At 43.8% G+C, this 26,694-nt stretch overlaps 1 protein-coding gene across 2 annotated transcripts in view; it reads right to left on the reverse strand.

Moving 5' to 3' along the window:
- hs3st2 (heparan sulfate (glucosamine) 3-O-sulfotransferase 2) overlaps positions 1 to 26,694 on the reverse strand; it is a 230,524-nt gene that overhangs the window by 182,587 nt on the left and 21,243 nt on the right. Inside the window, exon 1 of one of the 2 annotated variants that reach the window (XM_061847387.1) lies at positions 4,752 to 4,888. The exons of the other annotated variant lie outside the window; for it this stretch is intronic. The gene's annotated coding sequence lies outside the window, so the exon portion shown is untranslated. Of the gene's footprint in view, positions 1 to 4,751; positions 4,889 to 26,694 lie in introns of those variants that run through there. 2 annotated transcript variants of the gene reach the window in all.

Raw genomic sequence — 26,694 nt, forward strand, 5'->3', positions numbered from 1 at the left:
AAACCAAAAAGTGCATAACATGCAGAGCTCGCCAGAGACGTACAGTTGGCATATAGAGCTCATGCACCTACGTCACCGAAGTCACGTGACTGGCCATACTGCCGGTCTACAAGTCGGTTGGAGACGAAAATATGTCCTATAGCACGACGCCCAGAGTTTTGTCTGATACCGTTAAAGATTTAGAAGGTGATGATAAACGAAGGTACGTGGAAAAATGAGAGACGCTTGGCATAAAGGACCCACATTTAATGCCGAAGTCGATGTTTTCGCCGATAAAAAAATTGGACTGTTAACCCGCTTCCGCTTGTCTTGAACAACTGGATCTACACAAAGATCTGGTGAGTAATTCGTCGAGATTTACACGGAAGAGTATGAAAGTGTAGAAAAGTCTGGACGCATACAAATACTTCATTGCTGGATCTGTTCTCAATCAAGAATAAAACCCACATAGTCATGGAGCCACTCAGGTTTTTTCAATACAAATACCTATATTTAAATAAATGACCCCTGGTTTTACACAAATTTGCATTCCTTATCTATTATTGGAAAAAAAAAAAAAGACAGCTCGTCGGCTCCTCCGTACACGAAGTGTGTTGCGGCCACACGTTAAACTTTGGTAAACCTCTCCGTGACAGACGTTTTTTTTTTTTTTTATATGCATTGTTCTCAAATGAGTCCATTGCGTATTTAAAAAAAGAAAATGAACCCCCGGGATAGGCTTCAGCCCTCGTACACGGAAGAGTGTTGCGGCCACACGTTAACCTATGTAAACCTCTCTTACAGACGGTTGATTTTCTTTTTTTAAATACGCATTGGACTCATTTGAGAACAACGCATATCGATCGCTACACAGGCGTGTGTATTTGGTTGGGCACCATCTATCACATTTAATTTTCAGCTGGTATTCTAGAGAATGACCTCTGTCTCGTCTGTTGTGACAACCAACAGCACAACAAGTTGTGGGCATTGTGAATATTCTGCTCCGGTTCAATGTGCCCCACACTGTCGAGCTGCTCTTTTTGACCGGCAATATGGCGCCGTGAAAATGGTGACGTCACGCGCACGAGCTCCATACAAATGGGGACGCGGTAACATCAACATTTCTGTCACATATTACCGGGTGGTTCTCAAGGGTTTCAGGGAATTAAACTGCATCCGGTAGGTGGGGAAAAGACGATAGCCTTGGATGGCGTCCTGCTGGGAATGCGGCTGGAGCTGCTTCAGCGTAATGAACCTGCTTGGGATTAAAGTATCTGAGCGGCCATCTCGCCGCCTGTGCTGTCAAAACGACGACACGCATGATAATGCGCGCAACAAATGAGGTGCTCGCTACATGGCCGACACCAATTTGTTCTTCCTATTTCCTCATTTTTCAATCAAGGAATGAAGAAGGGGAATATCGTAACAAAGGATTCGGCCGTTCGCCAGAAATAACACAAAGCCTTGTAGGCGGAGAAGGAAGAACTCAACTTGGGGGGGGGGGGGGTTAAGAGCACACGCATTTGCTGCAATATGTTTAAAAAAAATGGAAAGGAGTGAGGAGTGCTTATCATTTAATTGCATAGGAAGCCGTCAGCATGCGACATCAGCGCAGATAGTCACATGAGACAAATACTAATAATAGAAAAAAAAAACTATGAATGTTTAATGGGAAAATGGCGCAGGCAGGAAATGGTGGCCATGGGGGAGATGAAGATGTATTATTTACATTAATCATAATAAAACCTCTGTCAGGACTAGTCTTATTACCTCTGACAAGGATTTCCATTATGTTTCTGGGAACTTTACATTGGGAATTTACCAGAGGAATGTTGGAAATGTTTCATTAATTCAAAGTAAAGTTGTTGGGGTGTGGGGTGGGGGTGGGGTTTTGGGGGTCACGAGCTCACATACATCAGCGCAAAGAATGATTTTATTTAAATTGTAATTTGTCATAAACAGAAACAAAGCCAAATTAGTTATTTATTTATATCTTTGTTTAATCTTGGTTCATTTATTGGCAAATTTATTTTTAGGGGACATTTTTATAATAACATTTTTTCATGTGTTTTCAGCTTTGGAAGCTACTCAAAGGCACTCTACATTGAAAAACAACGAGTGGTACAAATGAGAAAATAAATTGACCTTGTTGTTAATTCTTGTAAATTCTCAACTATTACCACAACATCCCATCAATGGAATGACGGAATGCCATGAAAGATTCGTTTAATTTCTTATAAAATAAGTCGTGCCATCTAGTGCAGCTTCACCACCAGTGATATCTGTACAACATATTAAATCACAATGGAAATTTCCGTCATTAACACCGCTTGAAAATGATTTAAAGGAAATGAATGTTTCTTATTCCTGCACTGCATCCTGGCGACGTCTCCTTTCTTCTATTAGCGCTGAGATAAAACGTGAAATTGTTTCAATGAATGAAGATCCACCTGTCAGTCATTGTAATACGTTTGCATTGGATCTGATCAAACCGTTCAGGTGGACCTAATGAAGCATCCGCATGTGCCCACGCGCGCATGCTGATTATTTGTAATCACAACAGAAGTTAACACCCACATCGGGAGAAACACGGCAACACCTCCCGCGAAGGAGGGAAGACGACACGCCGCCTTTTACCTTCCCGTTCGTACTCGGCTAATTATCTTCGCGGCAGCACTTTTTCTCGCATGGTTTCTTGGAAAACAACAGAAGGCGGCGTGAGCCGGGACAACAAGTTCCATTCCATTTTCTAAGCCACTTATTCTCAAAAAGGGTCGCAAGTGTGCCGGAGCCAACCCAGCTAGCGTTGGGCAAAAGTCTGTCGCAGGGCACATAACTGTCGTGAGCCAGCGACCCCCCCTAAATCTGGGATGGAAAAAAATGCATTTCAGACTTCAGACGTATTTGAGATGACTCGTTTCTTATTTTTGGCAAAGCTCTGAAGTGCCTCACTTAACAATGAGAGCAAGTGAAGTGTAAATAACAGCTCACGGATGTTTAAATGTTTCATTTTTGCCCCGGGGCTTCAATCAAATGCTTGTCTTACTCTTTACTTTGCCTCTCAAACGCAACCTCGGTTGTTTTAGGAGGCTTACAAATACTAATGCAGATCTTCATAAAGAATACTGTGTATATAATTAATTGCCTTGATTGCCAAGGTGGCAATTCTGGAGCGCTAAGGTCCGATGATTTAATAATCCCCCCCCCCAACACATGAAATTTAAATTCATGACGACAGGAAATACACAGACCCGTCGCGTGCACAGCACAATCCAATGAAACGGAGCAGCTTTGGTAGGGGAACGAGTGGGTGTGTGCGACAAAGACGAGCGAGTTAGCCGAAATGCTTCATGTTGTACTTTAAAAGTAAAAAAAAAAAAAAGAAAAAAAAGTGCTGTTTAGTTGCTAATATTAGTTCATGTTGTTTACATCCACAATAGAATAATCAGGAAATCCAAAATGCACAAATGTCATTCCCAGCTGATCTTTTCGGATTTTTCAGCAAGTTAGTTTCTTGTAGTTTGGTAGTTTGTGTAAATTGTAGGTAATTCTGGGATTTTTTTTTAGATAAAAGGACAACTTAAACCTGCCTTGTTTAAAGCACATTTGAGTTCACATATATGTTGTTGTTTTTTAACATTATTGTGGAAGGAGTCAGAATACTCTAAAATGTTCTTTTTTTTCACTGTACATTTTATTTGACATTCATCCATCCATCCATTTTCTCCGCCGCTTATACTCACGAGGGTCTCGGGGAGGGCTGGAGCCTATCCCAGCTATCAACGGGCAGGAGGCGGAGTACACCCTGAACTGGTTGCCAGCCAATCGCAGGGCACATGGAGACAAACAGCCGCACTCACACTCACACCTTGGGGCAATTTAGAGTGTCCAATTAATGTTGCATGTTTTTGGGATGTGGGGGGAAACCGGAGTGCCCGAAGAAAACCCACGCAGGCACGGGGAGAACATGCAAACTCCACACAGGCGGGGCCGGGATCAAACCCGAGACCTCAGAACTGTGAGGCCAACGCTTTACCAGCTTCTCCACCGTGCCACTATTTGACATTCAGTTGGTGATAAATATTTGACTGTGAATTGTAATGCATGCCTTACATAACAATGTTCCTCACATCGCCTTGAAGACATTTTTCCAGGACTGAACCTGTTTAACTTTTAATGCAAGAGCTACGTACTAGATCTAGAATATGCGTCGCCCCCCCCCCCAAAAAAAAAAAAAAAACCAAAAAAAAAACAACATGACCAGCACATAGCTTGCACAAGTTTCCATCGGGGTGAGGCGTTCAGGCATTGACACAAAATCAACTGCGTCTGGCTGCGGCACGCCGGCGATGACGAGGTCAAAAGGAGACAGCGGAGGACTCTTGATTAAAAGTCACGGCGTGATCCGACCCAAATTGGGTCCGCTCGCTCCTTTCTAGGCTGACAAAGAATCATTACACCAGATGTCAGCGCCGATCAATATTCTGACAGGGTCGGAACCCCGAGATCCTCGCCCAAACCTGCGCGATGACTACGAACCCGAAACGGCGTACCAGCCTCTGGATGAGGTCAGGTCACTCATCCCCGTCCCGGCGGTCCGCACGGACCCCATCTCTGGTTTGCGCCGGGCACACATCATTAAATCCTTTCTCGCTGCTATTTTTGTGCATAATTCATACCGCTGAAATATAAATGCTGCTGTGTTGCAGAAAGTCTGCGAGGCGCGAGAAACGAGGGGTCTCGCCCCCCCCCCCCGCAAGATGGAAGCCCACCTGTGAGTCGGGTCTTCAAGCGTGAACGTGCAGTCCGGGATGTTGCAATGTTTACCCCGAGATGAACGAGAAGACGGTAGACCAAGATGGAGGTTCGACTGGCCCTCAGCAGACGCGTTTCTCATGTAGATCCGCTTCTGCGAGGAGCAGCAAAAGCATCTCGTAAATGTTGAATTCATAAAAAAGCGTCGTGATGGGCTCTTTATTTATTTATTTTTCCTGCCGGCTGACGAGCACACGTCTGGAAGAAACGGGCCTCTCTCTGTTTGCCGAAGACGCCGTCCACGCCAAATTATTCATTTGTAAAACAAGCGACAGTCTTGTTTTGATCATGAAAAATAAAATGGGAGGTTGGAGAGCGGTGTCCAAAATAAAGAAAGGAGCTGGAAAAGTTCAAGCGTTTTGTTTTGAAAGGCGGCTCTCCAGACTGAAGTTCTGAGCTCCTTCCAGGCGTTCAATTGGCTTGAAACCCGCCGTGGTTATTATACAGTAATGCCCGAATTATCACAGGGGCATTCGTTCCAAACCCATCTGAGATAGGTGAAAATATGTGACACGGAAGGATCATATTTAAAAATATTTGTTCTACCCATCCTTAATACTTTTAAACACATTTAAGCGTATTAAAACACACAAACTTATTAAAATTCAATGAGAAGAAGATGATCTCGCTCCCAGAAGTGTCCCGAAAAAGATGTAAAGTGTGCTTGCTTCAAGCTGATTGTCAGTCCCAGTTGAAGTTTACTGTCAAACATAAAAACATAGAGTAAGAGCATAATTTAATGCGATGTAAAGCAGGGGTGCTCAATGTCGACTGGTCGATCGCGAGGCAGTTTCGGTCGATAGCGACGGCGTGCCGAGAAAAAAAAAAGACATCAGTTGTATTTTTTTTTTTAAACTTTCGCTCACCGAGCATGTGCAAACAACGACAGTACAGGAAGACACGCTGTCAGTGAGTTCCCCCCTATTTTAAGCTCTCGCTCAAGAAATCTGATCTAATCTTCGTATTTAGTAATCATCAGCGTGAACTCAGATAGTCACAAAAAATGTTTAAAGTTAATTATGTCATGTAAAATTGGCTCACGCGGTTATGCAAGGCACACAAACATACATTTACACGTAAAGAATCCTCAATATGCTTTAAAATAAATATGTTTTGAATTTTTGTAGTGTAGATCTTTGTGGCTTGGTCATTCTATTTCACGATTGGTCATTGTAAAAATAAAATAAAATAAAATAAAATAAAATAAAACGTCACCCCCCACCCACCCGTCGATCGCAAGAGGCTGGATGCTTGAGAAATAAATCTTGCGGTAAAAAAGTCTGGGCACCCCTGATGTAAAGAATCAAGCAGTTCATGCATAACCATCCGTAAGGCAATGTTGTTTAGTTGTTTTATGCAATTGTCCGGCTTGAAGCGCCGCAACGCCCTTCCCTCAGATGGCCCCGTCACACCATGACGTTCTGGTCAACGTTCTGTAGCGTTCGAGGAAACGTTGGTAGACGCCCACGGTCGTCGGGATAGCCCCAGAAGAGCGTTGTTTGAACGCTAGTGAACGTCAACTATCGCTGGGAATCGGCGGAGAACGCCGGTCCGGAAAAAAAGTTTTGAACATGCAGAAAAGTTCTCACCGCGACCAGCGTTCAGCAACTTTTAATTTTAAATGCCGCCGAATGTTCAAGAACGCTCGTGGAACGTTTTATTAACGTTCGCCAAGCGTTGCACGCGTTTGGCTATCGTTAGTCAGTCGTTACTGTAGCGTGACTTGGTTTTTACTTAATCGTTTGCTTTGTTCTGAACGACTCACTGGCGACCTGTCAATGACCACTGAACAATCCCATTTGTGCGTTTCCCGGACGTCCATGCATATGGGTACATAAACCGATGCTTTGCATTCTCACTTGCGGCGCTAGTTGCTGAAGTCCGCACCCCACCTTTTTTTCGTCGAGGCGGCATGATGCTGACTGTGCAAACTCACGAGAACAACTGAAGTGAGTATGAAATTTCCAACGTTTTCGTTCCCGTTCCACTGTAAAAATTACACGCCAGCAAAACGCTATTCTGTCGTTATTCACCCGTTAGTCACACGCTCAATACGCTCGTCTAACGTTGACAAATCGCTCGTCGCGCCCTAGTGACACGTTAGCACACGCGAATGGTTTTTAGGGGTATCTTATTTGGTGGCTGTTACATGCTTCTCGTGCGTTAGACACACGTTAATCACACACCAGATGTGTCATCCTCATTTGAGAACGCTGAAAAATAGAACGATTGAAATGTTCAGAGAACGTTGACCAGAAGGTCACGGTGTGACGGGGCCATGAGATACAAAATGGCCGCCACTGGACTTATTCAAAACCAAACAGCAAACACGTGAACTCCACATAGGACCCGACGTGACTTTCAGGGTCTTTTAGGTGAGCTGCTGCTTACCGCCCACCCATGCCAAAAGCGTGACTCACCGCCCCGCCTCAACTTTCATACTTCCCCCGGATTTCCTCACCGGCTGGCCCGCTTTCAAAGCCCCCCTCGAAAACATGATGTGTCACCGAGCGTCGTGTTGACGACGCCACGCGCCGAGCATCACTTACTTAGCGGTTTTACTCTCACCAGCTGTTTACACTCTCGCGCACAATGACGTCGTAAAATGGAAGGTGAGGCCAAGCGGACGGGAGAGCGATGAGCGGCGGACCTCCTCGCGGCGGCCTTGAGAGCGACTCGGTTGCCTTCTCGTTAATGACGCCCGTGGAGCCGATGCTCGCTAGGATGCTTCCTCATTTTACCTTTGCTGTCACAACAGCGCGGGAGGAATGTAGCACGTAATGAATAATACACAGCCAGGCCAACAGAAGGGTAATTACGGGATAATGAATGCACCTGCATTTTGCCGACAATGTCAGGGAGGAGGCAGAAAGGAGAGAAAACGAAGAAGAAAAAAAAAACCGTGACTAACAATATGCTGGAAATCAGCGCTGCTCATCCCCGGAGGAGCTGGAACGCGAGATAAAAACGTTTTAATACATTTGGACTGACATGACGAAACAATTTGATGCTACTCCTGGTTTAGTCCAAAATAATCAATAGAAGCACGCAAGTATAGATTGATGTGGTTTCCAAGACAAAAAGATTTGGAGCAATATAATTCATTGTTGACCAAAACCTGCATTGATTCACCAGTTCCTGCAGTCGTTTAGTCGGATCTTGCGCCCCGCAAAAATGTATTGCGTACAGTTACATAAATCACATATCTAGTTTAAATAAATCATGTAACGTGAAAAAGAAATTGACATTTTCAACACATACAAAATGATAATTTATCCATCCATTTTCTTAGCCGCTTATCCTCACAAGGGTCGCGGGGAGTGCTGGAGCCTATCCCAGCTGTCAACAGGCAGGAGGGCGGGGGACACCCTGAATTGGTTGCCAGCCAATCGTAGGTCACAAAAAGACAAACAATCGCACTCACAATCACACCTATGGGCAATTTACAGTGTCCAATTAATGTTGTATGTTTTGGGGACGTGGGACGAAACTGGAGTGCCCGGAGAAAACCCACGCAGGCACGGGGAGAACATGCAAACTCCACACAGGCGGGTCCGGGTTTGAACCCGGGTCCTCAGAACTGTTTCCAGATGATCCACCGTGCCGGCCATGACAATTCATATTAGTTTTCAACAAGACAAGAAAAAAATAATGCCTACAAAGTAAAAGAAAATGCAACAAACAAAAGCAATTGACTTGATCTGGGTTTTGCACAAAGGAATCAACTAAAAAGGCGACATGGGGGGACAACTGGTTGGAGCTTCTGCCTCACAGTTCTGAGGACAAGGTCCAAATCCCCTCCATGTGCCCTACGATTAGCTGGCAGCCGGTTCAGGGTGTACTCCGCCTCCTGCCCGATTATTGCTGGGACAGGCTTCGGGACTTGTGAGGATAAGTGGCTCAGATAATGGATGGATGTATTTCTCATCAAAAATTCAATCAAGGAAAATAAATGACCCACTTTAAATACAATTGAATTCGGAAAAAGAAAAGTACAAGAATAAATACGGTAATTACGATGTAATAAAAGGTAAATGCAGAATGTAAAAAAATGGAACTGGTCACTTAAAAAACACAGCATCCTATAAATCTGTTTTTTCACACAAAAAAATCATACATGTAATACATCAGTTATCTTACATATATTCTTATGTATAACCTCTCCTCATCTCCACGTTCAACTGGCCCGAAAGCTTAAGAGCAACGTCTGAACGTTTCATGTGCAATCCTCCCGAGTGTGCTTGAACCCGGATTGCTGCACGCAACACTCGAATGAACCCAGAAGAAAAGCGAGCCCGATGTGCAACACGGCCCCGATGTTTGCACAATTTAGCTCGTGCCTCGACTTCGTCATCTCGCATTATCTTGACAGTTGATTGCCCTTTTATCGATGCAACGGACATTCTATGGGAGATACTTCAAAGTACAGCAAACACTGTTCAATCAACACAATTAGAACTGAGACTTATTAGCGCAGGTGTAGCTGACAAAGTATCCAGTGGCCGGGAAGGAATTAAGCTCACACTAATGCCGTCAGTGTGCGAAAACTAGCGGCCGACCCGACGACCTTGTCCCGGACAATCCTTCAAAGTAATTGAGGCGGGATGGTGATGACACCTGAGAAATGTTGGGCCGCACCACCGGGGATACATCATTGGCTAAAATTGTCGCCGTATTGACCCCTTTGAAAAGAATGAACTCATTCTGGAGAGACGCGCACACAGGTAGGGGGGAACACACACACAAGCAGCACTTGTGAGCTTTCTAATTAATTGTAAATGTTGGAAACTGGACGCAGCTTTTGCAGCTCAGAAATTGACCCCTGCGGGGACATTGCGCAATCCGCGTCACTGACCAATCAGAGGCCAGAGATCTGCATAAACCAAAGCCCGTTTTTGCTCCCGCCATTTTCTCAGACAACATTGCATGGTCCAGTACAGGTTTAGTTAGCGTTTTATCGCCCATTTGGGTTATTTAACAAAAAATATGGTTAAGAGGTGTAGTCACGGACTTTGTAATAGTGACGACAGGTATCCTGAAAGGCTAGTTGGTGGAGTTCGATTCGTACCCTTTCCAAAACCGAAGACCCAGTACGAAAAATGCCTTCGATGGATCAAACTTTGTGGAAGACCGCATCATCAACTAAATCCATCTAATATCAACCAGAACACATATGTTTGCACGAAGGTATGCCCTATATTTGATTTTCAATACATGTCTCGTATAAATGTATTCAAAGTTCTTCGCTAGCATAACACTGCTCCGTGTGAACGATTGACTCACTTATTCTTTGTTGAGCGATATTTAGCGATGATCGGACTGCACAAACGTATCGATTTCTTGCTGGCTCGCGGCCGAAAGTTAACCAGACTGTGTTTGCACGAAGATATGCCCTAAATTTGATTTTTAATACACGTCTCGTATAAATGAATGAGACGTTCTCCGCTAGCATAAGATTGCTACGTGTGAACGATTGAATGAAATCAGAAGCATGGCGTCTCTCTCAGTTAAGAATGTATTGTATTTAGAATCTATAATATGTCGTTGATTTGAATGAAATCAGAAGCATGGAGTCTGTCTCAGTTCAGAATGTATTGTATTGTATTTGCCATTTTTACTGTTTGTCTTACGTCAGCGCACGTGGCGTTCGTCACACAAGTGGACAAAAACTTAATCTGCGTTTTAATACTACGTGAATACATAGATATTCAAAGACGTCGCTTATTTTGTGTAGTCTTGACCAATGTTCCCTCTATTCTGCGCCACTGCGCAATTGCGCACTTGTGAGCTTCCTAATTCTGTAAATGTTGGAAAATGGACGCAGCTTGTGCAGCTCAAAAATTTGTCACACAAGTGGACAAAAACTTAATCTGCGTCTTAATACTACGTGAATACATAGATATTCAAAGACGTCGCTTATTTTGAGTAGTCTTGACCAATGTTCCCTCTATGCTGCGCCACTGCGCAATTGCGCACTTGTTGCACACTCTCAGCGCACATGAAAACTAATCCAGCACAGTGAACCACAGCCTGACATCATTTTTGTTTTGTTTTTTAACACGGTAGGACAACGAGCTGCTGCTCTAGGTGACTTCTACTTCCTAGTTTACCTTGACACCGCCCCCCTCCGCTCTTAAAGGGGTACACTCATAATTACAAACAGAACACACACCAGTAACTTTATATCTGCGGGCATGACTGACCAAGCCGGTACATTTTTCGAATGTGAGTGATTGTAACTGCACAATCAAATGTGCTGCACTCTTAAAACTCCCAACAGAAATACTCAGTTTCGACTTGCATAGGCAAAGGTTTTTTATATTTTTTTCAAAAATAGTGTGCGTGTATTTCTGCATCATATTATGTGCATCACATCAACACAAAAGAAGAGTTTCGACCCAACTCCCCAGCCCTCAGCCCGCTCGTGAATATTCGACTTCAGAATTACCGAGGCCGGCTCGTTTCTACTCCCCGCGTACCGCGGGTCCGCTCCGTCGCTCTGCTGAGGACTCGCCGTCCGGATGCTCAGCGGCTGCACGCCGCCGCACTCTACTGATCTTTATTATGAGGAACTGGAAGACGTCAAACCGAGGCACCCCAGCCGCGAATAAAAGATGTTCTTCATAACCGAGATCCCCGGACTCCCACGTGCCCGCACACTCATGTGAACACGACTGATTATTACGATAAAATTGGATTTGCATTTTATTGGACAATGTTATTATTACAGTAGTGATTACAAACTGAAGCAAAGGGTTAGATGCACATGCATCAAAAGTTATCTTCTGTCCTACATATTTCTATACCAAACTAATAAGTGTTTCAGAAAAACATTTCTGTTGATGAAAACTTCTCCATAAAGTCACTGTGTCCCCTAAATAATAACATTTAGATTGGAGACATCTGTACAATATTCTCATTTTTCATTTCATCTCGACAATGGCCGGTCAACAGCTACTCAAAACAAACGAGTCCGCTCCCCCTCTTGTTTTTTCATTGCCACAGATTGAGTCGTTCACAATTAGCCGCCACGCCCGGCTCGCCGTTAGCATGCGGCGCGGGCCGGATTACGGCTAGCCGGCGGGCAAATCAAAGCGCGTTTGGCAGCGATGGGACTGCCTGTCAGCTCCGTCACGCTCGCGGGGTGGAAGCCAGCGATCCTTCCCCGCACAGTTTCCACCTTTTTTTCCCCCAGATAAATTCACCAGCTGAAATGTGACCCTCTCCACTTCCGACCACAGAAAATAGACAATTTTCGTATGATCGCGTTCGAGGTGTCAATCACCGTGAAGAAACCGCGATGACGGGGAGAATGTGGTGCTTCCGATCGGGTTGCTGTTTGATAAAGCTGAAAAATGATGTGGTTTGTTGGTGTTCCACGCTCACATTTAGGTTGAATAGATGCATCATTTGAACTCTTTTGATAATGGGCTCTTTTTGAATTCTGAGGCACAAGACAGACGTACGTACGGACACTAGTTTAGTATTGTTGCAGTTTTACATTTTTCCACATTGCCAGTCCAGTTGCTAAGGCCAAGTTCTTACAGATGAATTACTGCCACCCAATATCTTAAATCTTTTCTTTTTAGGAAAGGGCTACACTAATACTTTGTCTTTAAATGAAGGACACGGAGTCGTTCCACAGCACCGGTGTGAATTATTGAGTTATAAAAAAGACTCAAATATGGCTTTTGTGATAGCATATTGCTAGCCATTACGTCTGTCAGCTAGAGACTGAGCGCAATGGATTTTCGTGTGCGGAGTAGACGTGTAGTTAGAAAGTGAGGCAGTTACATTTATATTCCCTGACCTGTGAGCTCATGAGAAAACTATACCAAGAAATTCTACTTTAACAAAGACGACCGGATGTTGTTCTCGGCAGCGTTGAACTGCCGGTAACAGCCATTTTCCCGCTGCCCTGACCTGCTCTTATTCTCCTTTTCGCACATTAAAACAAATCAAAACGAGCACAAAAAAGAACAACTTTGAATCGATGGTCCTGTGGAGTTGTCAGCGCGGCTCAGTTTGATTTGCTGCTGTGATCCCTGAAGCGGGAGGCTGTGCTCAATTAAACCGTTTCCTCCGATGCACACCGCTACCTAGCGCAGCTGGTGCCAGACCTGTAGTCCACCCACCACCTTCTTCTTCATTTTCTTTCTCTTCTATACTTCTTCTTTTCCTTTCGGCTTGTCCCGTTAAGGGTCACCACAGCGTGTCATCTTTTTCCATCCAAGCCTATCTCGTGCATCTTCTCACACCCACTGTCCTCAAGTCCTCCCTCACGACATCCATCAACCTTTTCTTTGGTCTTCCTCTCACTCTTTTCCCTGGCAGCTCCATCCTCAGCACCCTTCTACCAATATGAGTATACTCTCTCGCCTCCGGACATGTCCAAACCATCGAAGTCTGCTCTCTCGAACCTTGTCTCCAAAACATCCAACTTTGGCTGTCCCTCTAATGAGCTCATTTCTAATCCTATCCAACCTGCTCACTCCAAGCGAGAACCTCAGCATCCTCATTTCTGCTACCTCCAGTTCTGTTGTTTCTTCAGTGCCACCGTCTCTAATCCGTACATCATGGCCGGCCTCACCACTGTTTTATAGACTTTGCCCTTCATGCTAGCGGAGACTCTTCTGTCACATAAAACACCAGACACCATCCGTCAACTGTTCCACCCCGCTTGGACCCGTTTCTTCACTTCCTGACCACACTCTCCATTGCTCTGTATTGTTGACCCCAAGTATTTGAAGTCGTCCACCCTCGCTATCTCTTCTCCCTGTAGCCTCACTCTTCCCCCTCCACCTTTCTCATTCACCCACATATATTCTGTTTTACTTCGGCTAATCTTCATTCCTCCCCTTTCCAGCGCGTGCCTCCATCTTTCTAATTGTTCCTCCGCCTGCTCCCTGCTTTCACTGCAGATCACAATATCATCTGCGAACATCATAGTCCAAGGGGATTCCAGTCTAACTTCATCTGTCAGCCTATCCATTACTACCGCAAACAGGGAGGGGCTCAGAGCGGATCCCTGATGCAGTCCCACCTCCACCTCTTCTATAAACTTTTGTAAATTTAGAGACAATGATAATCTATGTGACAATTGTTTTGGGGACGGGGGAAAAGTGTGATGAAAGTCCAGCATGAGACACTATACTGTACATCACGTCCTTTTAATATTGATTCAACTCGCATTTGCACTTTGCAAGTCTATGTCTGGCTCCTTCCTAAATAAATTAACTTTAAAAACAACTTTTATGTCTTTGAGGACGGTATGTGCTGCCAAGCAAAGCATAATGTAGTCAAATAAAAGCTTAGAGAATGAAGTGTGTATTGAAGTACCAAAACCTACTTTAACTCAAAGAAGAAAAAAAAAACATGAAACATTTCCGGACGGCAATAGTTAAAAATACACCATGTCTACAGTTGGGTGTGGTGGTCATATAACTTTAGCTCTAAAACCCCCACACACACAAAAATGGACAAACTAGAGATAAAGCTTGTACAAGTTTACTCATCAATGGATGAAACAAAGTCCGTTAAAAAACTGCAGTTGTTTGTTTACATAAACCCACAGGTGTCAAACTCAAGACCCTTTTAAGTGTTTCTTGTGAAAATCTGTACCAAATTGTCATACATCAGATATGAGAACACTGAGATATTCTAAAAAGCATTTTTGTGTTACCCATGTTAACCATCAAAACCATTACCCTTGATTTCGGATTCCAAAACTAGCTCATAAACTTTGTGTGTAAATATGATGAGCCAATTAAAGATTTTTACAGTTTCACAGTCATAACGGCTCTCTGAGGGAAACCGTAACTACAATGTGGCCCACGACAAAAAAATTATTTTGACATGCGTGCATTAAATCACGATTTGCACCCAAACGAGTGACGTCATGACTGCTGGGATTCCGACATCACAATTTAAGGCGCCGTAAGGGTTACCGGAGACTTCCGTCATGTTCCTTTCTCTCATGTGACACAGAGGAGCTGCTTCAAGATTGTCCCGATTGCTTTTGTTTTTAAAGATCATGTTTTTGCGTCTATATATACAAAAAACTCATGTAGTTACTCAATTTTCATTTTTTTTAAAAATCCCGTATGAATAAAGTTGAGCACAGATTATTTGCTATGTTTCCACGCCTCGTTCATTAGCATTTCATAGCACTGCAGCGGCAGCCCCCGGAGGCTCTTACTGTGTGATCTGCTCTTTGTCAACACGCAGTCTTAATTAGAGATTTTAATTACAACTCTTGCAAAAGTGTGCATTATAATGAAGAGAACAAACATGGGAGGCAACCTTCAACATATTCCTCACCAAGGCAACATATGATCATTTGAACAATAGTAGCTTCATTCAATATATTAGTCAGCCTCATATTTGGACCATATATTGTGAATATTGTGAAGTACCGTAATTCAAGGCTTACAGAGCGCACCTAATTATAAGCCTCACGCAGTACATTTGTCAAGGAAATACCATTTGGTACATACATAGGCCGCGGCCGTGTAGAAGCCGCAAGTGGCCACATTTTAAACCGACATTGAAACACGAGATATTTACAAAGAAAGACGGTACACAGAGAGTTGAACGCTAGCACCACCGCGCTGAAGCCGCCACGCTAACGCTAGCTAACAGGGCCGGTTAAAAAAAACATACTGGTAAAAATCACTGAGACACGACAGTACCACGTTAGCAGGGCTAACAGGGTCGGACCGGTAAAAGTCACTTCCTCGGCACATATATTCCACCGGTCTCACGCTTACCCTTTCCGCTCGAGTGCCCCCTTGCAGCCATTAGAAAAAAATGCACAAACTAGCCGCATCGTCACATAAACCGCAGGGTTGAAAGCGCGTGAAAAAAGTCGCGGCTTATAGGCGGGAAATTACCGTATTTATCGCAACTCATGCAGCTCTGTGTCTGATAATCATAAATAGGGTTGATGAGTTCTTCCTTGTATGGGCCAAATACAAAATGATGAAAGAGGCATGAAATGCAATCACTTGCTCATTCTGTACCAGAAGGAGCTGCACAATGAATTGGATTGCAACATTAAAGCAAGCTGCACAATGTTGTTTAATTAATATGGCAACCAACCAACCAATCAATTTGCACAAAGCAGGTGTAAACGTTTCCTTCCGGTTTAGATGACTGGCGGAGAGAAGGCCGTGGCAGGCACAAAACAGCGTTAAAATTATTGCATAGAATATAATCTTTTGTCTTCATGGGCTATATCATAGATAATGATGGTTCATGTCTTCATGTATTATAACGATCACAGTGTGCGTCACGTGTTCATGTACTATAAGTGTTACCGCGCAATTGTAATTTGTTTTTGATTAAACAAATGTGACAGAATTTGAAACATTGACTTGCAAACTTCACACAAGCGAGCAGAGATTCACACTCGGGCCCGCTCAACTGTTGGGCATATACGCTCACCACTCGCTTACTGCGCTGCCATATGCTGACAATGTATGACAATATACAAGAAGGCCCGCCGAAACGCTGCATCACCCTGGCAACGTGCCACAGACAACGCTGCGAGCCTGTTGCACTTTCACGGGTGAAGTCAAACGCAGAGGCCGACAACAGCCGACACCCGACGCATATTGGGAGACAAAATGAAGCACCGGTGAGCAGCTGAGATCGGAAGCGGGAGCAGGAAGGAAAGGGGGGCGGGGTCGGGCCGCAGATGGTCCACCAAGGTGCGGGCCGATGCACGTGTGCTCAGACTACGCACCGTTGCGTGGACACGCAATGCTTCGTGGGTCATGGCGATTACGCCATGGGGAAATTTCAGGCGTTCAAGTTCGTCTACCAAAAAAAAAAAAAAAAAAAAAAATAAAAATTCTGGGGGCACTTTTCCGTCGGAGCAAGTTTTTCTTGGTACATGAAAGAGACATGAACAAGTAAAAAGGGAAAGGTTTTTGGGAAAACAGAGCAGTGTGGGGCGAACATCTGCCTCAACGAGTCGAGAGAAGAGAGCAAACTCCACGCAGGCGCGTCCGGGATTGAACCCGGAACCTCAGAACTGTGAGGCTACGATAAAACATCATGAACAAGAAAATCATTGCATTTGTAGTGCATCTATTTACGTTCTAACAAATCAAAACTATGTAGAGTTAATTTACTGAGAAATGAGGTTTTGAAGTGGTTGTTGATTTTATTGAACTACAAACAACATGGTGCAATTATCAAGGGAGAAGCAAATTGCCCTGCCCACTGTCACATGATCATCATGATAATATGGAGAAAAAAGGTTTGTTGGCGATGATAGCCCAACTTACTGACTACACTCGTGCATATTGAGGCCAGAGACTCTCCACGCTTCGCTTTTTGGACACAGGCCAGATCTCGCGTCGACCCAGAAATGTAATTTTTTCTCGTTAGATTAAATGACGCAACAAAGTATTTTAGCTGAGCCGTTGGCGATATAAAGTTGTGACTCCGTTCACCCGCGATTCAAATTTCGAATCGCAGTAAAACTCGGTCAGGGGCTACTCATGATATTTAGTCGCATAACCGCACACATACTGCACAAGTTGCATAAGGTGGGGTTGCTCCATGTACTGCGGCCCAAATTGTTAGTTCCATAAAGGCTCGAAATCAATATGTTGCAATAAAAGGCCTTTTTTGTATTTGATGGATCTGGTTATAATATGCACGCGTGATTCATAATGAAGCCTCGTAGAATGACTGTTACACATTTGTCCTTATCAATTAAAAGACTTGTTTACGCTTGCCCTGCGACGAACGCGGTAAGGATTTCTGAGTGAAATCATGCAAGTGAGATTTCTTTCTTGCCCCCCCCCCCTCGCTATTTTTTTTTTTTTTTTTAACGCAAGGCTGAGGCTTCATTCGTATGCAGTCACTTTCATGGCATGCCCCCCAAGGAGAGCAGAGGTCTGTATAATGGTTACTCCGAGAGCTCAACTTTGAATATTTCAAAGGGATGCACGCAACTCAGAGGAAATTCAGATCAGTACAGATGGATTCATCAATGTGTTGCCATTTCACAAAGAACGGCCGCGGTAGGTTCAAAGGCGGGAATTTGTTAGTCGAGCACGATGCGGCGATATCTCCCACTCGTCTCGATTGGTACACGCTCTTGCTTCAAGTATGTAAAGACTCCACCGTATTGATCTATGTAAAATGTAGGTGTTTTAATTGAGGACGGGGGGGGGGGGGGTTACTATAAAAATGAGATGGGTTTAAATTGCTACATTGTGCACAGGTGAAAAGACATGACCATTATCCATCCATCCATTTTCTTTGCCGCCTATCCTCACGAGGGTCGCGGGAAGTGCTGGAGACTATCCCGGCTGTCAACGGGCAGGAGGCGGGATACATCCTGAACTGGTCGCCAGGAGACAAACAGCCACAATCACAATCACACCTAGGGGCAATTTAGAGTATCCAATTAATGTTGCATGGGGGACTGGCACCACAGTAGGGCGACTGGTTAGAGCGTTAGCCTCACATTTCTGAGGACCACGGTTCAAATCCCGGCCCCCGTCTGTGTGGAGTTTGCATGTTCTCCCCGTGCCTGCGTGGGTTTTCTCCGGGCACTCCAGCTTCCTCCCACATCCCAAAAACATGCAACGTTAATTGGACACTCTAAATTGCCCCTAGGTGTAATTGTGCGTGCAAATGGCTGTTTGTCTCTATGTGCCCTGCAATCGGCTGGCGACCTGTTCAGGGTGCACCCCGCCTCCCGCCTGATGATAGCCGAGAAAGGCTCCAGCACTCCCACGACGCTTGTGAGGATTAGCGGCTCAGATAATGTGGGTGGATGGATGCAACGGGACTCACTCCTCAGTATGACTTGGTCTTAATTATGCTAATCTGACAACTTAAAACCTACATTTCCCTTGTCGAGCATTATTGAATATGATCTGATTTCGTTTTGAGGAGATGTTTGTGGGCCCCTGCCTGTGTTTGGCTGCCCCTGCTCACATAGACCATATTATTCTACCGTAAATACAATTTGTCAATAGCAAGAAAATGTACCCTGCCTGATAAATGTGCATCTCGACAATGTCTATTGACTCTCCGGTGGTAAACCGACGTTCTCTTTCCGTCGAGGCAGATGAACAGAATCCTTTATCAAGTGTAAATAATGCGCAGTGGTGTCATTTCAAAAGATACGCCGGCTTCAGAACTTATTTTCGTACGAGATTGCGGCCTACCTAAGGCGGTGGAGTTAGATTTGGCACTCCAGACACGTCACGGCGAAACACAACAAGGCAGACCGGCCTGAATACTTAATTTGCGGCCAGTGGGATGCTTCATCCGCAGATATAAACAAGCGCCGGGCCTATTGCATGCGACGTCACGTGGGTCCCGAGCCTGCGTGGAATCGTTAAGCAGGCTATGGAGGCTCCTTGTTAACCCCCGGAGCTAGATAGCGGGATACATACATACATAGCGCATACATAGCAATTGAAATCATAACTCGGGAGGATGTGGCTGCAGCCCGTCGTCGGCTTTTTCATTATCTTTTGACTTGTGCAATTGTGGCAACAAAGCGCCGTGAATTTAAAAAAAAGTCCGAGCCTCAGTATGAAAGGCCCAATTAATGAGACACTTTTTTTTTTTTTTTTTGGACATATTAACATGCAGCTCGGTGTCGTCGACGTGGCTCGGAATGTCCTCGCTGGCGAGTCATCTTTTCCTTACCGAAGAAAACGGAGACTCAAAAACATGAATACCAGGATAAGTGTGACGAGCATGCTCGGATTTCTAATCGATGAAACCTTCAGTGCCTCGATTAAAACAGGTGGCTGAAGCCTCTGGGTGCAAAAGAGGGTACATATTTGGGTGCGGGCCGAATTCATTTATGACCATATGTGCCAATCGTCTCTTGTAAATAAATCCCATCTGTGCGCTGGAATAGAAAAGTTAATACTCCGAGTTTGACTGGGAATTTGAGGGGCAGCTTGTACGAGATGAAAATAAGATAACAATGGAGGAAAAAGGGCACATGCGTGTATGTTAAGTGTGCGGTGTGGGCTTATAGTAGAATACATTAGTTAGTAGTGAGTACAGTAGAAAAAACACTGACGGTGCAGGATTGTCATTGCTTTTTATACTGGATTTAGACAGCATGCCTTCAATGACAATTATGTATCTTCTTCTCTCAAGTGCATCGATTTGGATATGTGTGATGGCATCATAAAATGGTGGTGGTGGGGGGGGGGGGGCAAATGGAATTGGAAGGCTTCAAATTGAGGCCTCTTCCAAATGTGGATTAAAATCCAGTGCTTACCAGACTAATGCTAACACAACTACGCTGCACAGATCGGACAAAACACATCAACGTTAGCTTGGCATCGTCAAAACACACAGATCGTTGACGTATACACAAACACGGGTTTAGCTAATACAAATACATTAAAAAAAATTTTATTTACTCATCTCTCAAGCACAGTGCTGTCCTACAACTGTACTGCTCTGACCACTAGACCGGGGTGTGCACGGTGAGGGATTTATTATTATTATTATTTTTTTGTTTTTGTTATTCTAGTATATGTACACTCTACCATGTTTTGTTTTGGGTTTTTTTTGGTCTAAGAATATAAAACTCCAAGCATACTGAAACTGTCTTGTCATTCTATTACCCGAAATCCAAATACCGTTGCTTTGCAGAAACGTGTCATCCGGGAAGGTGAAAGACCAACATCTCGACGCGTCGGCCAAATCGCTACGAAAGGCCATCGCTTATCGAGTTCACTCGCTTGTCCATAAAGAGCAAGTCATTCATTAGTGTCAGCCTTAAAGTACACGGTCCTCATCGGTAATACGAGGACGCCATCGCCATGCAGCCGATGACGCGGGCCCGCCGAATGATCCGCAGTGCCCAAACCTTGTCCATGCGAAACCGATTTAGTGCACATCACAGAAGAATTCTAGCAACTATGTATTATTTTATAAGACTGGATATTGTGACGGTGAAACAATTGCTGTGATAATTAAAGGTCACCGTTAGATGTGTGGCACAGCTGAAGTTAGTAGGAAAGATAATCGTGCCGCGTTGTATAATACGCACAATAGACTTTTGACCATATTGGGAAAAAAATGTGCATTGTGTACAAGAAATTACGCTTCCAGTCAATACAACCACTCTAGTATGACAACCTACACTCAAATTGAAAGACTCAGACTCGGGGTGCAAAAATAATGTGATCGAGACATTCCTAAATTTATTAGTGAGCAGGCGAGTTTATGGATTATGGAAGCAATGGACATTGCTATGAATATGTTGTATCCGGATCCTGACAAAAAACATACATTTTTCATGAAATTCAATTTGGTATCGACTGCAGTAGTCTGCACTCAGATCTAAGATAGATGAGCTAGTTTTGAATTGTGCTGCAGGTAAAGACTTTCCAGTACCGTTTGCTATATTTGGTGACTTCAGTGTGTTTTCATTATTGGCGCAACGTGGTGCAAATCAAAAATATTTATAAAATATTTGTGAAGTAAAACTCATGATACATGGTGTGTCTTGTTACTAGTTAAATTGTGTACGTAATATATTATGTAAGTAAATTTGCTTTGATTTGCTGTTTCTCCGTTACTTGTCGAAAAACTCAAACATTCGTGGTTGGTGTGCTCATACCAGTCACATCTAATATAAAATATTGTCTTGGCTTCATCTTCTGGCAATTTGAGGACAAACAACCATGGTGAAGTGAGGGGAGGAGTTTCATTATATCCAGTCATATCCATGTCTAACAAAAAAAATGATTTCCCACGATCTACCTGGCATCTCTAGACTATTTCAAACCTTTTTTTGTGGCCATCTATTAGTCAGAACGTAGAATTCCGTCAGGATTAATTATAAAGAGATGCATCCATCCATCCATTTTCTTAGCCGCTTATCCTCACGAGGGTCACGAGGAGGTGGGGTACACCCTGAACTGGTTGCCGGCCAATCACAGGGCACAAAGAGACAAGCATCCGCACTCACAATCGCACCTAGGGGCAATTTAGAGTGTACAATTAATGTTGCATGTTTTTGGGATGTGGGAGGAAACCGGAGTGCCCGGAGAAAAGCGCGGGGAGAACATGCAAACTCCACACAGGCGGGTCCGGGATTGAACCCAGGACCTCAGAACTGTGTGGGCAACGCTTTACCAGCTGATCCACCGTGCCACCAATTGTCATATAAAAATAATAGAGATTTACTATATGCATTTATTCCATCCGTTTATTTTCGATGCTGCTTATGCTCACCTGGGTTAGTTGAGATTTCATTTGATTTTGGGTGAGACGCAAGGTACACCCTGGACTGGTTTCCACTCTATCAGCCATTCACACCTAAGGACAGGTGAGAGGCGTCAATTAACTGGAAGACGGGCAGAGTCCTTGGGAGGGGGTGTAATATTTTAATCATAAAGAATGCTAAAATATCAATAACTTTCCAAAAAAGTATTTTCAGTTGCCCTCTGTAAGGTTAATAACAGTAATATAATGTGAGGCGCCTAAATCAAAAGCCTCCTGAGGTCGGCATCTCTTTGACAGGCATAAAAAATATGTTTTGCCTGACATCTCCTTTTCCCCCATGCGCCGAAAAGGAAATAGGCTTGACAAAAACACATTTCAATCCATATGCCAAGTCTCCCCCACCCCAGTGAAGCAAGGTCGACGAGTTGAGGGTACAAACACGCCGGGCGGGGACGGGCCTTTGCCTGCAATTTTAATGTAACGTCTAAAAATTATTGATGGCTAGTAAACACTTCCCAGTTGAACCACAGGAAAAAAATTGTGTCGGGATGATTGTTTAGGAGAACCGCTCTTCATTTGGGATGTAAAAAAGGGAAGCGGGGGAAGTGACTAGCAGGCTTTCAGTCAGCGTGTATTAGATTTATCACCCCTTGTCCCTACACCTTGTTGATGTCTTCTGAGTAGTAAGAAACGACGCCACGCGCGGGAGTGCAGGCCAAAACTGTGACATCTTTCTCAGTGCATTATCTTCACACTCCATCTCCTTGGGGTAGACGGAGTGCACAAAAGTGGAAGCGCTTCCACCCGTCTGGTCCTAACATGTAACCGGACATTGCTTTTAAGGGCTTGGCCGTTAACTGGGTTGACAATGTTTTGTTTTGTTTCGTTTTTTTTTAGCGGCCTTCGGATGCGCATCCCGCGGCAAAGGCTGCGTCATTACGGCTGATGGCTCCATTATTTTTTTGGGAGGGGAGAGTCTTGGCAGGACTTTTATGTTTTTGCACACTTTATGGGCCACCGGTGTTCCTCGCCATTAGTGTTCACGTTTTCGCAAGGACGCGCTGGCTCGCGGCGGCCCGGGCTCGTCGACGCCGCGTTCAACTTTTATATTGAAAAATCTATCTTCACGGTCAGGCAGACTCTCAATATTACCGAGTGCATAAAATCCATCCGGCTTGGATTCTTGTTGATCTATAAACGGAAACGCTCTCAAAGTGTCCTTGCCTTTTCCCCAACAACCTACACATTGTGTTCCAAAAAGACATCATTGCAAGTTAAGGTAACTTAATGGACTGTCACTGCTACTAAGATGGTTTGGGAACATGTGTCTTTTTTTTTTTTTTGTTTTGTTTTAAACCTAGGAGTCCAATAAGAAGCCTTAGGAAGGTAGCAGATTGTATCTTTAGGGGGAGAAACGGACTCCTCCTGTGTCAATACACACTCAAATAAAAACAAGCATTGTTCCTGTAAAGGAAGATGCCGTCTCCCTTCGGCCCTCAAAGGTTCTGCTTTTGTACCCTTGGCATTTGACTTTTACAGCTTGAGATACTTACACCTTTGGCCGTTGTGGCACGGGTATAGATTCTACTTTTAAGGCGGCAATGTCTTATAACTGGGGTGAGATGTTCAAATGTTCTGCTTTGCACCTCTACTCTACCTTCAAGTCGGGAAAAAAAAAACACTTAGCTTGGAGTCCAGTACAATATTCTTTCACCTTTATATTTTAACCATGTGAGGCAAACGATTAGATTACTTCAGATTAAGATTTACATTGAGGGAGATAGTGTCAGGACGGACCCATATGCAGGACTTCGAGGGAGAGGCATAATGTTCAATGTGGTTTATTCCGGAAACTGGGTCATACACGAGTAGTCCAACAAGGCAGAGGCCCGGAAACACTATGCTAGGCGGGATCCAAAAGACATACAACAATGGTTCGATGACTGAAGCAAACTAACTCAATAGGACAATATCAAACAAAAGGGCACAGATTCACTGTGATTAGGGTTACTCTAACTCACGCGTAGAAGCGAAGAGTCCCACAAGCAGTGAATGCAACTCACTAACGCAAGGCAAAGAACTGGCAAATGCCAGTGACAAAAACTCCAACTTAAATGGCCGTCTAATTACAGTCCAAATGTGAAACAGCTGTGCCGGTGACAGGCGTCAACGCCCAGAGCAGTGCCCTGGCCACGCCCCTCTTGGTAGTGGCCAAGCCTTGCTCATGACAGATAGATCATCTACTGTAGTATTTTGATTACTTTTTGGCCCTTGATAAAATAGTGTTGGAGTCAGGATCACAACCAAGGAAATGAGATTGAATCAAGAAAAAGACTGCGAGATTGAGAGCAACATGAGAAGAAAAACAAGTCAGACCCACATCGAAAGAAAATTGAGACAAGGACAGAATCGAGAATGAGACCAATGCAGATCAAGAACAAATTGAAATAAAGACCAAGATCTGGACACCATCAGGAACAAACCAAGGGAGATCAAGTTCAAGGCCAGAATAAGTATGGCATATTAACAAACAAATTATATCATGCAGATGAGAAGCGTTTCTTCCCCACAGTTTTAGCCTTTAGCATAAATCCTTTTGTCTAAGTCACAGACAAAGAAAGCAGAGTAAAACTGTGACTTCCAAGACAAAAACATCCTAAAGAGCACCGAAGAACGATCAAATAAAAGAGAAGTTATAAAAAGTTACCATGGAGTCTAATAATTAGCCTTATCATTTACACTAATATGGATTTGTCCCCCAGGAAAATGGACTTATAAGCTGTTTTTACAGGAATAAAAAAAAAGTTAGCTTGCAGTCCAATAATTAGCACTAGGCAGTGATATGATGTGAACGGTAGATGGGCTGTACATGTGGTCACCTCAGTCAGGATCGTCTCTAATGGCAAGTCAATTAGAATATAAAAATGAACAGTTTGCTATCGGTTTGACGACCTACGACGTAACCCAACGCATCCTCCTTCAGGTAGAATGAGGTTGAATGTTTGAATTTTCACAGTTTCATGTCAAACGTCTGACTTTCCCTTTAAACAAACCGATTTTGATCCAAAGTTTTTGGCGGGGGGCCCCCCAGTGTCGGGCGGCGCGAGCCGGTCCCCGACAGCCGGGGCGGCCGCATATAGGCCCGAAGACGGTCCCTGCTCCAAATCTGGGAGCATTTCTGTCCTTTTCCAAAATAACTGACATCCACGCGTGATGATGGAGGAGATCGGAGACTGTGCCAAATTGCTCCGACTTCTCGTTCCACTTTCTCTTCTGCACTTCTAAAGCACGAGCAGACGCTTCATAACGACGCCGTTTGGCAGAAAGCAAATCAAATATTCAGCAGCTGTTCCTTGTTAGAAATATCGTGCATACATCTATACAAAGACCGTTATATAATGGTAACTTTTAACTAGATATGAAACTAACTAAATGTTGTTGTTTTTTTAACACTCCGAGGAGGATGTACATTGGTATTGATAACAAAATGACAGATTAAACGTTTAATGTTCTGTGACTAACTGTCCAGTGCCACCCCACCTGATTTGTCTAGTTGTAGTGATGCATATGAATTCCGAAATATGAAAATTAATTGGTTGTGAATGCTTCTTGGCGGCATTTTGTCTTTGGCTGGACCAACACAGCAGTAAATGCTTGACTGGCATTTTAATTCATGTGCAGATCTTAGGGCAATACACAGATATGCTGCACTAAATCAAAAAACGTTATTCAAAGATCTTTTATGGAAGAAAATCCAATAATAAACAATTTAAGCCCCATATTAAATGTCTATTAATAGCTTCAATACAGCCTTCTAATTCCGTGTTGTTTAATGACCACTCTGAGTATCAGGCATCAGGTATACGAGACCAGAAATTAAATCCGTTCAGCTTTGTGAAATCTGGATCTAAAATACTCATTAAAAATGTTCCATATCAAATAAAAATCACGTGTAATACTGGTTAATTGCTTCTTAAAAGGAAACAGGGGTTTATTGCACTCAAAAGGTTTTGAATTTTTCCTCATCGTAAATTTTCGCATGCAATTGCATCTGTGTGTTGTACGTATGGTATACAGTAGTTATAGCACAGGTATACACACGATAAAGTGGAATTATATTATTACTTGTATTTTTTTTTTTTTTAAAGTAGACACTTTGAGACAGGCAGCAAAATCCTGGATTTTCCGCCTTTTGTTCCGTGTTACTGTTCTGTATAAACAGCATGTGCTCTGACTTATTTGGTGATATTTTGCCTTTGGAGGTAGCATCAGAGCCGTAAACGAGCCCGAGTAAAAGCTAAACGCCGGAATGGCTTGACACCCTGGTGACGTTTCACATTCAACACGCACTTCTCCCAACCTTGTTGTGTCACGAAAAAGCAACGTTGCTGCCCGACAAGTAACACGCCAGACGCAGCTAATTTGGTGCATTTGCAAAAGTGCACACAGACAGACAACTTCCCGACTTTGCTGGCAAAGGCGATTTGAAATGGAATCTTCAAAAACAACTGCAACAGTGTATAGTGCCAAGTATAATTTTTTTTTTTTTTTTAAAACGACAACTTCATTGACCAAAAACGGGCAATTCTTGTGCAAATGACCTAAGGTTTAATGATAAAGACGTGTAAAAAAAAAGTAGGTTTATGTTTTGAGGACAATGGATAT

This window comes from Syngnathoides biaculeatus, chromosome 16 (genome assembly GCF_019802595.1).
Source record: "Syngnathoides biaculeatus isolate LvHL_M chromosome 16, ASM1980259v1, whole genome shotgun sequence".
Lineage (NCBI taxonomy): Eukaryota > Metazoa > Chordata > Actinopteri > Syngnathiformes > Syngnathidae > Syngnathoides > Syngnathoides biaculeatus.